Genomic DNA, 18,033 nt, shown 5'->3' on the forward strand with positions numbered 1-18,033 from the left:
GCATCTTCATACACTTTTTTCAACATCTTGTGGATGTTTCCCACGGTCTCGTTTTCACAGCACAGGAATTCTGTCACAGCACGTTGCTTCTGACAAACGTCGAGTGCAGCAGTCATCTTGAAGACATGTTGTGACGTCGCCACTCACGGGAACAGATTGAAATAAGTTTGAAAACAAGTGGGAAGGATGTATCTACACACTGTAGAACTTTCACACATGCAGAATGAAAACTATTTTTTAAAAAAAATAGTGTGCATTTCTTTTGGAGTGACCCTCGCAACTTCCGTATTATGAGTCAATATCAAGCAGCACAGTTCAACAACAGTTGGACCAGACACGGAAAGGACTGCTGCAGTATAGTACGGGAGGTAACTGAGAGAAATACGAAATGACACGAAAAGAAATTAATTTTATTCAAAGACAAATATTACACTGAAATAAGCATGATTTATTATGGTCCCTTGGACACTGAAAAAGTCAGGACATGGTTACTAATATGTTGTGCGGTAACTACTGACAGCAACGCTGTAAGTAAGCTGGTTAGGTTTTTATGTTGGTAACGCCATGTAGCGCTCTATATGAAAATCACTGACTGTGCTGTGTGCAGTCTGTGGCTGGTTTGCATTGTTGGAATTCCCTATTGTAGTGTTGGGCAGTTGGTTGTTAACAGCGCGTAGCGTTGTGCGGTTGGAGGTGAGCCGCCAGCAGTGGTGGATGTGGAGACAGAAATGGCGGAGTTTAGAGAGCGGATGATCTGGACGTGTGTCCATCAGAGACAGTAAATTTGTAAAACTGGATGTCATGAACTGCTATATATATTATGACTTTTGAACACTATTAAGGTAAATACATTGTTTGTTCTCTATCAAAATCTTTCGACATATGGAACGTCCCCTTAGAAAAATTAATGAATTACTGTGCTGATAAACCTCTTACATTATTTGAGTTTCAAACAGCTGAGCAGAACTGAACGTACTCAGACATTTCGTTATTTACCTATTCTGATTAACATTAAACTGACACACAATATTTTTAGCGCAACGGAATCTGACTTTCAATAATCCCTACAAAAGAATGGCCCTGACTAACATTAACATATACCTTTCACAAATCACTTGCCTCACAAAAATCTTCGTTACTCCAACTACTGCAATACAGCTAGCGCCACTACTGCCAGCTAAATAAAAGATTCAAACTACTGAAGGGACTAACCGCTGATGGGCATAGTTAGCAAATGAAAGATTTTGATAGAGAACAAACAATGTATTTACCTTAATAGTGTTTAAAAGTCATAATATATATAGCAGTTCATGACATCCAGTCTTACAAATTTACTGTCTCTGATGGACACACGTCCAGATCATCCACTCTCAAAACTCCGCCATTTCTCTCCCCACATCCACCACTGCTGGCGGGTCACCTCCAACTGCGCAACGCTACGCGCTGTTGACAGCCAACTGTCCAACACCACAATAGCGAATTCCAACAATTCAAAACAGCCACAGACTGCACACAGAACAGTCAGTGATTTTCATATAGAGTGCTACGTGGCGTTACCAACTTAAAAATCTTAACAGCCTACTTACAACGCATGCTCTGCAACATGTTTCCATGATGGCCACAAGGTTGGCAGCGGGCTGTTTGGGTAGGACGTTCCATTTCTCCACCAGCGCGGTTGACAAATATTGGACTGTTCTACGTGCATGCTGACGTACTGCAATACATCTCACCACAACATTGCATCCGCGCTCGATGGGATTAAGTATGGGAAATAGGCAGGTCAATCCATTCGCCGAATATCCATTTATTTCAAGAGGTGTTCCACCTGCTTGTTCGATGTTGTCAGGCATCCACCACCATAGAAATGAAGTTAGGGCCGAATGCAACCTGAAGAGAACCACATGGGGAAGGAGTACAGGGTGTCAATAAGATCGGCGTGTGAGTGTAAAGTGTTCAAAGACCTGAAGTCGTTACGCCCATGCAAAATTCTTCCTCCACACATCATAACACCTGTACGACCAAAATGATGAGTTCGACGATGATGATGATGAGTTTATGGGGCGAACTGCACAGTTATTAGCGCCCGTACAAATTCCCAGGCTTCACACAGTCCAAATATGTTCGACAATGTTCCTGAGTGCATTGTGTGCTCCCACCCGTCGCCATACGCTGACACCTCCCAAATCACAAACCAAACTGAATCTGCAACCATGCGAGAAGAGCACCCGGCCTCATTCATTGATTGTCCAGTCCCCATATTCCTGGCACCTTCGCAAGTGGTGCTACCGATGTGCCAGTGTCGATGGAACACAGTGCAGTGAACGTAGAAGAAGGAGACCTCCCCCATACAGTTGCCTTGCCGTCGTGGAGCGTGAGATTGAGTACCTCACAGCACCGACAACAGTAGCTGCAGTAGCCGGCCGTTGAGGCCTAGCGGTTCTAGGCACTACAGTCTGGAACCGCACGACCGCTACGGTCGCAGGTTCGAATCCTGCCTCGGGCATGGATGTGTCTGATGTCCTTAGGTTAGTTAGGTTTAGGTAGTTCTAAGTTCTAGGGGACTTATGACCACAGCAGTTGAGTCCCATAGTGCTCAGAGCCATTTGAGCCATTTTTGAACCTAACAGTGGAGTCGCCTTTCTCCTCAGAGAGGGCCTCGAGGCGGACGAAGTCCGATATCTCCCCGACGCTAGAGGAATGGCCGTAACGGTGCAAGGCGTCCGGTTTATCAATGTGTACGCCCCTTCCGGAACGAATCGCCGTCGTGACCGATCGCTCTTCTTCGCAGGAGGAATAGCACCGCTTTTTCAGGGCAGGCACAATGACTTAATATTAGGGGGCGATTTCAATTGCACCCAAGCACCTAAAGATCAGCTGCCACGCCATTCACCGTGCCCCGAACTTGGGACACTCATCGGCGACCTCCAGCTGGTATATACATGGGAACATGTCCGAGGAAATAGACCGGGATACACCCATTTCACGAGTCACTCGTCTAGTCGCATCGATAGGATTTACGTCGCCCGTTCTCTCGCGGCAACGGTGAGTGACGCGGAGGTGTGGCCAGTAGCCTTTTCTGATCACGAGGCCTATGTATGTGCCGTCACCCTTCGTCGCCAACGGGTGTGGCGCAGCCGACATCCCTGGAAATTAAACCTTGCTCATCTCGCTTCTCCGGAATGTCGACGCGCCATCCAACACACGTGGAGTTTGTGCGTCCGCCGCCTCCCAACGTATCCTACGTCGCTCAGTTGGTAGTTAACCTGCGCCAAGCCGGCCCTACGGCGAACCTTTATTACGTATGGTCGTGAGACTGCTGCTTGGAGGCGGCGGACCCTTGATTTTTATTTCACCGTTCTTCGCGAATGCAGCTCCTTGCCACCCACACCGGAACGACAGCTGACAGTTCAGCGTGCGAAAGCACAGATCGTAGCCCATATGCGCCGACACTTCGAAGGGACGATCGTCCGAGCGCGGACACAAGACAGACTCGCAACGGAACGACCCACCATGTACCACGTCATCCGAGAACGTACACTGCGAAGACGGGCGCTGATACATGCCATCACCACTGCGGACGACAATCAGCACACCACACAACGCGATGTTGCTGCAGCCTTCTTCGACCATTACGCACAACTTTATTCTGCTCAATGTTCCGACCCGACGACGGTGACAGCAGTCTCACAACTGGTTTACAGTATTGTCCCACAGGATGTCCAAATATTGAACGACATTACGGAAGACGAAGTTATCGACACCATCGGTAAAGGAGTGGCGAATAAGTCTCCTGGCCCCGACGGGCTCCCTGTGAGTTTTATAGAACTTTCCAGTATTTACTGGCTCCCAAATTAACAGACATCTGTCGGGAGCTTATGTCCCCCGCGGTGCCGCTCTCTGCGACCTTCGTAGAAGGAATAATTATACCGGTTTACAAGCCTAAAGGTGGGGCTCGAATACAAGATTACCGCCCGCTAACACTCGTCAACTGCGACATGAAGATATTTACCAGACTGTTAGCAAACCGTCTACGACCGACCCTACCTTACGTCATCTCGCCAGATCAGACTTCCCTAGGGGATATCAACAACATCCACACAGCACTGTGTCGATACCGTGACTTAATAGCCCTAGCCAGAGCACGCCGCATCCCGGGAGCGCTGGCATCACTAGATTTTAGCCAAGCTTTTGATCGAGTGGATCACGCGTACCTAACGTCTGTTCTCCAGCACATGCAGTACCCACAGCAATTCACAGACGTCGTGATGCGCCTCCTCCGAGGGGCGACTTCCAAAGTGCTCGTTAACGGGCGTCTCTCGCAGTCCGTCCCGATTTTCCGCTCCGTGCGTCAAGGCTGCCCCTTGTCGACGTTACTATATGCTCTGGCACTGGAACCGCTCCTCTGTGGTCTCCGTCAACGCCTCACCGGTCTTACCCTACGCGACGTCACATTTCGCTGTACAGCATATGCAAACGACCTGGTTCTCGTGTTCCGCAATCGCGACGATGTCAACAGAGCGCTAGAATGGATTACCACGTACAGTGTGGCTTCCGGCAGCTGTCTCAACGTCGCCAAATCGGTCGCCATGGCCATAGGAGACCGGTTGACCACAGCGTGTGTCGAGCCCCTACAGCTTCGTGGCACTATCAAATGTCTCGGAATAGAGTTTCACGACGACATACGGCGCACTTCGGCTCGTAACTACCGCCGCTTATTACAACAAATTCGGGTCCAGATCTTCAACCTTCGCCTGCGGACCCTCGACATTCTCCAAAGGACACACTTCGTCAATGTTTACCTCGCATCATGCCTTCCATATATAGCGCGTGTTCTCCCAATACCGTTACTGATGGCTCGACGTCTATTAGCGGCATTCGGAGCCTACGTCAGTATCGGCATGCTCTTCAAGGTCAGTTATGAGTCACTGACCCTCCCCCAGAAAGGGGAGGTCTTGGCCTAGTCCATGTCCACGACAGAGCTGTGGCCCTGTATGTCAGCTCACACATCAAGCTGTGGCGCCACCACCCGGACAGTTTGACAGGTTTGCTGTTGGAGTCCTTAGCTCCGCCCTCCCTTATGCCCCCACTGACGACGCAAGACATACCCTCACCCGTCTACTACTTCGGGAACTTTTACATTGAACACAGCTATGTCCGTATCGCAGTACCACCGACGAAACAGGCGTCGGCGCGGGATATATATCATGTCCTACAACAGAGGCGCCCACCAAACATCGTGGAGACCAAAAGCCCTCAGGTTAATTGGAAGGTGGTGTGGAAGACGATTCACGCGGTTCCACTGGACACAGCCGTCCGATCCACATGGTACCTCACAGTCAATGGTAAACAGATCACCCGATTACGCCTCCACAAGATAAACATGGCGGAATCGCCTCTCTGCGTAGACTGCGGGATACCAGACACGGACGAACACCGTCTCACATGTGGCGCGGCAGAAGACGTATGGCGCTTGGTGCGACAAATTTTGTCGTATTTTCTACGAGTGACCCCGGAACACATTACACCTCGGTTTCTACTATTTCCGGATCAACAGTATTTACCGCGCGCCAAGACCAACGCTGTCAAGTGGATGCGTGCGCATGCGCTACACTACTTATTTCACGATGGACCTAAAGATGTATTAGACTTTTGGAACTACCTACAAGAACGTCATTGCAAGATCGTGCGGAACCCAAAATACAGACAGTATTTTTCTAATTACTTAGGGAGTGCCTTACGCGACCCTCCACGCAGCTGGATCATCAACAGGTAGGAGAAGATACCCATTGAGTGAGCTGACATGACTAAGTTCGATTCTCGGTGGAACAACATAATATACGTGAAGACGTACCTGGATGAATAACCGTAAGGAGAGTAGTGACACACCCTTCTGCATCCTGTATGAAGCACTTTTATTTTTCGTTTTCCCCATATACATTACCTCGGTGAAGGAACGTGCCGAGATATTGTTTTCTTTTTCTCAGAGCACGATGCGGTGCTAGATACATTTATTTTTGTTGTGGTATAAAGTAAAACCACATTAAGAATGTATTAAAAACAGCAAATAAAAATAAATAATAATTCTCACAAGAGATTTCCCCTTCCCATCCCTGATTCCTTCACGGACGAGGGGGACACTGTGACCAGGCCTCGGGTTACGACCCCTGATCGCTCTGCCTTCCCCGCCTTCCCCCACCTACTTAAAAAAAAAAAGAAAAAAAAAACATCTGCTTAGTAAGCTAGAAACCTGGGTTCAAGTTCCGGCTGTGGCACAAATTGTAACTAATTTCTCCAGCTTCTATCATTATCACAGATAAACTTCAGACTCATGTGTCTCAACGAAAATTAAAAAAAAAAAAACCTTCTCTCGGGTAAAAAGAAAAAAAATCCCCGCCACTGCCTAAATTTTGATAAATAATCAGCATTGGCGGCCGAAGACTTCCGGCATAAGAAGTCAGCCTCATTCTACCAACGGCCTTGTCAAAGAGGGCGGAGGAGCGGATAGAGGTTCAGGGCACTCTCTTGTCCTAGGGGTGGGAAATTGCCCCTAAAGGCGGATGAATCAGCAATGATCAACGACATGAGGATGCAGAAGGCAATGAAAACCACTGCATTAAGGACACGTAACGTGTATCCACAGGACATGTGGCCTGTAATTGTAAAAGTGTCATGATGATCTCTCCATTGGCAAAAGATTCCGGAATAGTCCCCCGTTCGGATCTCCGGAAGGGGACTGCCAAGGCAGAGGTTATCATGAGAAAAAGATTGAATAATCTACGAAAGGATAACGTTCTACGAGTCGGGGAGTGGAATGTCAGAAGCTTGAACGTGGTAGAGAAACTACAAAATCTGAAAAGGGAAATGCAAAGGCTCAATCTAGATATAGTAGGGGTCAGTGAAGTGAAGTGGAAGGAAGACAAGGATTTCTGGTCAGATGAGTATCGGGTAATATCAACAGTAGCAGAAAATGGTATAACAGGTGTAGGATTCGTTATGAGTAGGAAGGTAGGGCAGAGGGTGTGTTACTGTGAACAGTTCATTGACCGGGTTGTTCTAATCAGAATCGACAGCAGACCAACACCGACAACGATAGTTCAGGTATACATGCCGACGTCGCAAGCTGAAGATGAACAGATGGAGAAAGTGTATGAGGATATTGAAAGGGTAATGCAGTGTGTAAAGGGGGACGAAAATCTAATAGTCATGGGCGACTGGAATGCAGTTGTAGGGGAAGGAGTAGAAGAAAACGTTACAGGAGAATATGGCCTTGGGACAAGGAATGAAAGAGGAGAAAGACTAATTGAGTTCTGTAACAAGTTTCAGCTAGTAATAGCGAATACCCTGTTCAAGAATCACAAGAGGAGGAGGTATACTTGGAAAAGGCCGGGAGATACGGGAAGATTTCAATTAGATTATATCATGGTCAGACAGAGATTCCGAAATCACATACTGGATTGTAAGGCGTACCCAAGAGCAGATATAGACTCTGATCACGATATACTAGTGATGAAGAGTAGGCTGAAGTTCAAGACATTAGTCAGGAAGAATCAATACGCAAAGAAGTGGGATACGGAAGTACTAAGGAATGACGAGATACGTTTGATGTTCTCTAACGCTATAGATACAGCAGTAAGGAATAGCGCAGTAGGCAGTACAGTTGAAGAGGAATGGACAACTCTGAAAAGGGCCATCACAGAAGTTGGGAATGAAAACATAGGTACAAAGAAGGTAGCTGTGAAGAAACCATGGGTAACAGAAGAAATACTTCAGTTGATTGATGAAAGGAGGAAGTACAAACATGTTCCGGGAATATCAGGAAAACAGAAATACAAGTCGCTGAGGAATGAAACAAATAGTAAGTGCAGGGAAGCTAAGACGAAACGGCTGCAGTAAAAATCTGAAGACATCGAAAAAGATATGATTGTCGGAAAGACAGACTCAGCATACAGGAAGGTCAAAACAACCTTTGGTGACATTAAAAGCAACGGTTGTAACATTAAGAGTGCAACGGGGATTCCACTGTTAAATGCAGAGGAGAGAGCAGATAGGTGGAAAGAATACATTGAAAGCCTCTATGAGGGTGAAGATTTGTCTGATGTGACAGTAGAAGAAACAGGAGTCGATTTAGAAGAGATAAGGGATCCAATATTAGAATCGGAATTTAAAAGAGCTTTAGAGGACTTACGGACAAATAAGGCAGAAGGGATAGATAAAATTCCATCAGAATTTCTGAAATCACTGCGGGAAGTGGCAACAAAACGACTATTCACGTTGGTGTGTAGAATATATGAGTCTGTCGATATACCATCTGACTTTCGGAAAAGCATCATCCACACAATTCCGAAGACGGCAAGAGCTGACAAGTGCGAGAATTATAGCACAATCAGCCTAAAAACTCATGCATCGAAGCTGCTTACAAGAATAATATACAGAAGAATGGAAAAGAAAATTGAGAATGCGCTAGGTGACGATCAGTTTGGCTTTAGGGAAAGTAAAGGGACGAGAGAGGCAATTCTGACGTTAATGGAAGCAAGGCTAAAGAAAAATCAAGACACTCTCATACGACTTGTCGACCTGGAAAAAGCGTTCGACAATATAAAATGGTGCAAGCTGTTCGAGATTCTGAAAACAGTAGGGGTAAGCTATAGGGAGAGACGGGTCATATACAATATATACAACAACCAAGAGGGAATAATAAGAGTGGACGATCAAGAACGAAGTGCTCGTATTAAGAAGGGTGTAAGACAAGGCTGTAGCCTTTCGCCCCTACTCTTCAATCTGTACATCGCGGAAGCAATGATGGAAATAAAAGAAAGGTTCAGAAGTGGAATTAAAATACAAGGTGAAAGGATATCAATGATACGATTCGCTGATGACAAATCTATCCTGAGTGAAAGTGAAGAAGATTTAAATGATCTGCTGAACGGAATGAACAGTGTAATGAGTACACAGTATGGTTTGAGAGTAAATCGGAGAAAGACGAAGGTAATGAGAAGTAGTAGAAATGAGAACAGCGAGAAACTTAACATCAGGATTGATGGTCACGAAGTCAATGAAGTTAAGGAATTCTGCAACCTAGGCAGTAAAATAACCAATGACGGACGGAGCAAGGAGGACATCAAAAGCAGACTCGCTATGGCAAAAAAGGCATTTCCGGCCAAGAGAAGTCTACTAATATCAAATACCGGCCTTAATTTGAGGAAGAAATTTCTGAGGATGTACGTCTGGAGTACAGCATTGTATGGTAGTGAAACATGGACTGTGGGAAAACCGGAAGAGAAGAGAATCGAAGCATTTGAGATGTGGTCCTATAGACGAATGTTGAAAATTAGGTGGACTGATAAGGTAAGGAATGAGGAGGTTCTACGCAGAATCGGAGAGGAAAGGAATATGTGGAAAACACTGATAAGGAGAAGGGACAGGATGATAGGACATCCGCTAAGACTTGAGGAAATGACTTCCATGGTACTAGAGGGAGCTGTAGAGGGCAAAAACTATAGAGGAAGACAGAGATTGGAATACGTCAAGCAAATAATTGAGGACGTTGGTTGCAGGTGCTACTCTGAGATGAAGAGGTTAGCACAGGAAAGGAATTCGTGGCGGGCCGCATCAAACCAGTCAGTAGACTGATGACCAAAAGAAGAAGAAGTTCTAGGGGACTGATGACCTCAGATGTTAAGTCCCATAGTGCGCAGAGCCACTTAAACCATTTGAAGTAGTTGCAGTTGCACCCACTCTTTGCTGTGAATCCCTTCCTGCCTGTTGCAAAATGTAGCAGTCGTCTATTGCAGTAGACTTCGTCCTTCTTCCAGTTTCCCAATTATTTTTCCCTTTGTGAAGTCATTCATACGTCGTCTCCGGGCAACCTTTGTACTGAAAAACCCTACAGCATTGCACTGTACCTGATTGCTGAATGACACACAGTGCCATTGCCCATTCATTCAGCTGCCTCGTTTTTCGTAACTAGCCAATTTGGTGCTCTATTCACGCTGTTCACACGGCATGTAACGTTTAACCTCATGTGCATGACTGGGAGACTTCTGACAGCATGCTTCCATAGTTTCAGTCATTTCTGTCTAGTAATTAATATTATATTACGGTACCGTATCTAGCTCGCCCGAAGTTTTCAACATGGTCGTGATTCGCCTTGTTACCGTGTTCCGAATCCACGGACGTTACTGCACTGCACCATGCTCACTTTGACGATTCTACATGAGCTCGTACTTTTAAACTCGTTCTCATTATTTGGTACATTTCCGTGATTAGCTTTTAGTGTTTCCAACTCCACATCAATGAGAATAACGATTTTCTGTAGGAGATTTCACAGTTATTTTCTCAGGTTCTGGAAGCATAATTTCAGAAGTATCACAAACGTGTGAAATGTTTGCTCTGCCCGATACCCAAGATTCCGTTGCCACTCAAATTTGATAAATTCTAAGTTTGGTAGTATTTGCCTAAAAATGTCTTTTGTTACTCCATCTTCAATCACTTAAGAGGTCAGGATCTAACTGTCATTCTTCCAACTGCAAAAAATACATTGATTTACCAGTAAATGATACCATAATATATTTAAATGACACTGTTATAAGGCTTTCGTATTCAAACTAGGGTTCGCATTTTATTCCAACTGTAAAAGTATTACATACATATTCACCTACTAAAGTAATGACAGAATCAGTTCGACTACAACATGGGCAACTGTGCTGGCTTTGTGTACAGCAGGGCGAGCATGGAGTATTGGAGGTAGGTCCAGAGTAACGTCCGGAGGTGCTAGACATACAGCGGTATCTGTAATAAATTTGCCAGGACGAGTCTACAGAATTATTAAATTGCCTTAGTATATCGTACGACGGGCAGGCACCAGCACCTGCTACAAAGAAGCGATGATTCTCCCCGCCAGTGTGTGTGACCTCGTAGAAGTAGGTCGGTGTGCTGCCACTGTGTGTTTTGCAGGTTTCACCTTGGAGATGAGAGGGCATCACCTGCCTCAGGCGTTCTGCGGTACAGTACAGCCCTACAACTCAGCACTCTCGTAGACCTCCTGTCATGTCTGTAGGTGAGCATAGCCGTTTGTGTGGTCCAGGATTTACCAACACCGTAGAAGATATTCACATGTCGGCAGGGGGCTGTGCGAGTGTGCCATGCCTCGACGATGTGAAGATGATAGCTTGCAGATTATCCATGATGGACCATCGTTGGAAGGAGGTTTGGCAGCACACCAGTCTTCTCATCATCTGGACTGTCCCAGTAAGCTAACAGGTGGCAATGGTACGATGTCTGAGGATTTCATCAGGCTCCCTGTGTCTCGATGTTGAAGTCAGTAAGCATGGTCGATCACTGCAACTCAATAGGCTGAGCGGTCTACGGCGCTGCAGTCATGGACTGTGCGGCTGGTCCCGGCGGAGGTTCGAGTCCTCCCTCGGGCATGGGTGTGCGTGTTTGTCCTTAGGATAATTTAGTTAAGTAGTGTGTAAGCTTAGGGACTGATGGCCTTAGCAGTTAAGTCCCATAAGATTTCACACACATTTGAACATTTTTGTACTCAATAGGCCCTTATTCTCTCTGACAGAATGGCAGCATGAATGGATGTGTATTTGAGCTCCGAACGCTCCGTTATTTATGGAGCCGAGCCCACGCCCATGACACGTTGGCTTTGGGTTGGCGAGCGGATTTTCACTCGTTTATCAGTACCGTGAGCACTGCTTGCCTCACTGTCGTGGTTCAGTCATTATTCTGGGTTACCGAGATGGGATGTTTGTGCAACGTTTGACTATTGCAGTGGCGCTCTGGCACCTGAAGTCATGGAGTGTTACTTCATACTGCCCTGTTATGTCAGATCGTGGTGTTTGTTCTTTTGCTGCTGTCACTCTGAGGTTATATGTAATGCTTGCCTGTTGCACTGTCCTCCACTACGTTGACGGTACGCAGTTCTGATATTCCCATCGGCACACTGATCCCGAACTGGCCACCATGCCTCTGAGCTCGCCGGGCAGAACTTTAAAACTTTTTAGCCATGCACACCGAAATTTTTTTCTGTTTACAATATTAGCTACGATCGATAATATCACTGCAATAAATTTAATTTCAGGTAACTATGACAAGTCACTTACGAGATAGTTTTTTTTAATTCCGTGCCGGCCGGGGTGGCCGAGCGATTCTAGGTGCTACAGTGTGGAACCGCGCGACCGCAGGTTCGAATCCTGCCTCGGGCATGGATGTGTGTGAAATCCTTAGGTTGGTTAGGCTTAAGTAATTCTAAGTTCTGGGGGATTGATGACCTCAGAAAATAAGTCCCATAGTGCTCAGAGACATTTGAACCATTTGAGCCATTTTAATTCCGTTAACAAGTTTTAGAAACTTTTCATTCTCATTTCCAGACGACGGACAAAGATGATTACATCATTATATTTATAACAGCTGCAATGAAATATGTCTACCATACGACATATCATACTAATACAAGATTAGAAACAAGCCAGTAATTCGCATCGAGTTAGATCTAGTGAAATATTCACGTAGCTGCAACTTACTGGCATAGTTTTACTGTGAAGTTGTTTCTAAACATTCTTGTTAACACCAGTGTAATTCAATGTATCTGCCCCCACAAATGATTATATTATGTACAGAAATCCTAAAGGGGTGTAAGCAAGCAAAAACTTTCGCAGTATTTACCTGTTGCGCAACACATACTTGTAGCCAGCCTGTCTCTAGTTACTAGTCTGTGGATACATAATAATAGTAGCCGGCCGGAGCGGCCGTGCGGTTCTAGGCGCTACAGTCTGGAACCGCGTGACCGCTACGGTCGCAGGTTCGAATCCTGCCTCGGACATGGATGTGTGTGATGTCCTTAGGTTAGTTAGCTGTAAGTAGTTCTAGGGGACTGATGGCCTCAGAAGTTGAGTCCCATAGTGCTCAGAGCCAGCCATAATAATAGTAACAAACAGCGAATAGTGCTTAACATTTTGGCTTATAAGGTAACGATAAAGGAAGCTGTCAGTTGGACGCTAACATCGACGCCACCCATATATCGCAGAAAGTAAAGGAGTTAGATTTTCGACAGTACTCATCCAAACAAAATAACAGAAAATTTGGAAATTCGTCGTAAGGGCTTATGGGACCGAACTGCTGAGGTAAGCGGTCCCTAAGCTTACGCCCTACTTAATCTAACTTAAACTAACTTACATAAGGAGACAGCCATGCTCGAGGAAGGTCTCGAACCTTCGTCGGGATGGTGGTGGGGGGGGGGGGGGGGGCGCATGGGCCGTGACAAAGCGCCGTAAACCGCGCGGCTAAAATAACACAATAACTTTTGCATGCCTCATCTGAAAGTACACCTCAAAAGGCTTGAACACTAATGCTTAGAACTGAATATACATTTCATAAGTTTAAGATAACTCGCATCAGTATTCTCAGGGCTCTCCGATATTGTAATAGCCCTTTAGCAATGAGCGAGTTTAAAAGGGGGATAGCAATGGGCTGAGATCTGAGTTGGAATTTCCTTCGGTGAGGGACACGGACTAGGGTAATATATGCAGCTGTGGCACATGTACTGCCGATATGGCTTAATGGATGCCAGCACAATAGTCAGCCTGAGTGAAGTATTAAACCATGAACTTGAAGGGGTGTCATTTGACGTCTACCCAGACGAAATGATGAGAATAATATAAAAAAAGAACGAAAAAAACAGCACATTTGTCTAGTAAGCAAGAGACTTAGGTTCTAATCTCGGTATTGGTCCAAATTTTACTTCATTCCTTTGTCCTACATCATTATTACAGATAAAGGTGAAACTCAATATGTCTCAGGAACGGGAACTATATGTGATTCAAATTTCGTGACTGCTCGCTAATATCTATATTTACTTCTCACGGGTTTCTACGATATCCATAATGGAAAGCCTTGATATCTCTTAAAGCAATAAAAATGACTAGGAAAAGTAATCGAGCTTAACAAGGAACGCGGACTAAAAGACAAGCAAACTGTGATCAATAAATCGGTCACCTGCACGGACATTCGTATAAGAACCTGTCGGTACACATAACTAAAAATGTAACATATGAAATCTACAGCTAAAACAGGAACAGACGTATAGATCATCGGTTTTTAAAACATAATGATCTTTCTATATTTTTTAGGGCGTGTAGTTCTTTAGAAGTGGAAACATCGGATAAAATCCCTTTTTAGCTTTTGAGACGGTCGTTTATTTGCGCTGTTGTTACATCGTCTCATTCCACGGATTTCATAAAACGACTTTATGCAGTGGAGCAGAATGCTTTGCAAAAAGGTGCACTCGCCGTCGAGAGACTCCGTAATTCGCACATAATACCGCTAATCTGAAATGTAAATACATCCGCCGCATCTACGGTACTGGTGCAAGGAAATACGCGCTTTGTTCTTATCTTTGTCCCGCTCAAGTTGCTGAACATGACGATTTAAACGTAAAATATTCTGCCCCTTTGTAAAGCAGAGAAAGTTAGTGGTGTTTGTTATCCACAACCACTAGTTATGTCGGTGAGGAGCGTTATTTCTCAATTTTCTTAACAATGTGGATTTTCATTGTTCCTTCAATAAACCACTGTGACCAGTACTTTTAATTTTTATTGTAGTTTTTATACGGAACACACAGAATTTCGTTCTTTGTGTTGAAGAGCTACTCGAGGTACTCGGGGTGGGTCACTGTCTCTGTAGCAGTGGAGCTATGATTCAGCTCGTCTTGCTGTAATTAGCGTAGGACAGTAGTACTTAATTGATGTTAACTTGTTCAGTGACGTTGATTTTGCTGCATCCAGTAATTTAAACCATAACTTTCTCTTGTTGATCCGGGATCGATTTCAGGACGTGAGCTAAGACAGCGAGGACTATTTTTTTCGATTTTCACATCACATAGTACTGAGAAATCTGTATCTTTCTTCATGCCGTATAACAATGTGAGGTAAGTTAGCTGCTAGGGTTAGATCACTACGTATCTGGTACTCGTACAAAACAGTTCTCCGCCCAGCTGTTTTTCACTCTTTACGTGAATAAGTAGTGTGTTTGAGAGATGTGGTACACCGAAGACTGCATATCTGCCAGTGAAAGTACGAAAGCATCATTCATTTTGTCTCTTCCGACATAGATTATTCACCAAGCTAGAGTAGCCTGACAATTTATGATATCTGCTTTCAAAATGTATTCTTAAAACACTTGTCCGTAGCTCTACATTTACGAAATCTCACGATCTATGCCAACTACAGTGAACTAGATGTAAGACGTCAGACTTAGAATTCCGTTTTTGTTAAAATGGGACAAAACCTTAAGAGAAGCGGTGTCAGGGAATACTACGGAACACTCATGGATTGGGAGAAGCAATCGCTACAGTAGCAAAATACTCTCACTGCAATGCGGGTCTAATAATTTAGAATTTGTGGAACATCTTTGCAGATTACTTCCAAATATACTAAACTGCGACAACCCTACAATAATTATGTAAAACTAGAAGTCCATTCTGAAAGAACAACATTGTACACTACTCGACAAAACTGAAATAAACCCCTGCATTCTCACCATTTATCCCCTGCCCCCTTCCTCTATACCCCTCTACCGCATTAGCCAATCGAAGAAGGGAGTAGTCGCAGATGTTTAAAATGTTCTCCAAAATACGCAGTTGTAATCGTACAAACCGAAAGGATACATTTCGAGTCAATGAAATCATGCATGAAAGTAAGACAATAGCGTCTTCCACCAATCACAAAACAAAGAATGAAAATCACGAACAACTATAGTGTTTTCTCCCAATTGTCGGTGGCCAATAAAATTTTTTCTTTGTCGTTCTGGAAATATTTGAAACATGGTCGAAAGATCGAGTGCTTCCGTTTAAAGTGTCGGAAACCAAAGTCGCTCATTGAATAAACACCATCAAACTAATCATCAAATAATGCATGCAAAGTTGAGAAATGTGTATTTCCGATTTGCGTAGTACTCATTCCTCAGAGTCATCGGGAGTATTTTCTCTGACGTTCCGTAGGATCTTTGCAATTACATTTTGCGGTGTGTAGCTGCAGTCATTCCGAACAAATACTGTTCATCACGTCTTCCATGCGATCCTCGGTGCTGACGTATTGTCTTCGTTTGTTTCCCGTTAAAACGAGATGAATTTTAAAGCGTAATTTCGCGTGGCCATTTATTGATGTATTTGTTTTATCGATATATATATATATATATGTTTACTGTTCCACGTTATATATATATATATTACCGTAAAACACGAGGAATGACTCCAATAGCCACTGAGCAGTGCTGCTCCAAGGCGATGGCAATCGTTGTCACCCAGGGCTACTACAGCTGTGGTTCCTATGACAACGACTCTTTGCTGTTGTTGTCCTGGAGCTTTGTGTTCGTTCCTGAATGGTACTGCGCCGACAGGCACGCGATTCAAAAAAAAATGGCTCTGAGCACTATGGGACTCAACTTCTCAGGTCATTAGTCCCCTAGAACTTACTCGTAGAACTACTTAAACCTAACTAACCTAAGGACATCACACACATCCATGCCCGAGGCAGGATTCGAACCTGCGACCGTAGCGGTCTCGCGGTTCCAGACTGCAGCGCCTAGAACCGCACGGCCACTTCGGCCGCCACGCGATTCAACAACCCGCATAAACGGTCTACATCGTTGGCAATTACTAATATCTATTGGCTCTCTTGACGCTTGGATCAGAGGCTGCTAGGAGCGACCGTAAGTGGGAAATACCTTTTCTCGGTCTCTCCCACAAGCCACTGCGCCGAGTGTCAACGAACTGCACAAATTGTAATGCTGACTCACTAAAGATGTCTAGAAACCCTAGTCACAGATGAGATAAATAATGCTCTCTACCTGATCTTAGTTACATGGCCATACACCTTCAGATATTACGAGCGATGTTTACCTAATTTGGATGTCAAACAGTAGCTGCCTTAATGACCAGGCATATCGTTTCTTGCCTAACTAAGACTCGTAAGCCACGCTATGTTCGGCACAAATGGTACTACTTCCCGATTACATGCATACGTCTTCATAATGCATTGCACGTGCCATATTTCAAAAAAATAAGAATGTGCAGCATTTTAAAACGTGTACAAGAAATGTTGCCATGCATAAAAAAAAGCAATAATGTGTAGTAAAGGGTAGCAAATTAATTAAGTACGTCTACCATGTACAATCAACTGTTATAAACAAAGCACACGCATCTTGAACGATGTTGACATTATTTGCTCAAATATGCACCAATTATAAAACCACGAATGAACGAAGCAGTTACTCATTAGGCACAAATAGATACTGAAATGTACGTGGGCACGTAAAGCTCAATCCAAGCTGAAATACATTTCAACGTAAGTGGTATCTGAAGTGCTGCACTGTTTATCAGCGTTTACGTTACAACTTCTGTCATAGGAACACTTACCGCAAATGAGACAATGTATTTGTTTCAATAGGAAATTAAATATAGACTTTTAAGGAATATTATCTGCACTTTTGAGTACCACATGTTGTCTAGTTCTCGTAAAACTGAGGCACTGGAAGCAGTACTGATCCCAGAGCTAAAAAACCATTTACAGAAAATCAAAAATGTATGGATCGGATCACTACTTAGGTTAGAGAAGATAAGTTGATACCCAGGTATCAGCCACAGCAAGAGAAACCCCCCCCCCGCACCCCCCCCCCCAAATAGGTTTTTTAAAATAATTTGCTTCCCTGATGTGTTTACGTTATGCCTGCGAAAAGTATTTTTGATTGTGAAAGTATTCTGGAAGTAACAGTGTGTTTGATGGAACCGTGCGACGACTGAAATATTGGAAACTGTAGGTTCTCGATAAATAAGTTCAAAGAAAGACTCGACCAGTATACAAACTTCTCATGAATGAAGATTTGCTTAAAAGATGCAACGGTGCCAATATGCAAAATGAAAACATGAGCTCAACGAGTACACTGGAAACTGGTAACGAAATATCCTCATTCCGGGGCAAAAACAGTTGAAATAGCAGTATACATAGCTGCAGCTATGTCTACCTAAGGGTA

Source organism: Schistocerca serialis, chromosome 8 (assembly GCF_023864345.2).
Source record: "Schistocerca serialis cubense isolate TAMUIC-IGC-003099 chromosome 8, iqSchSeri2.2, whole genome shotgun sequence".
Lineage (NCBI taxonomy): Eukaryota > Metazoa > Arthropoda > Insecta > Orthoptera > Acrididae > Schistocerca > Schistocerca serialis.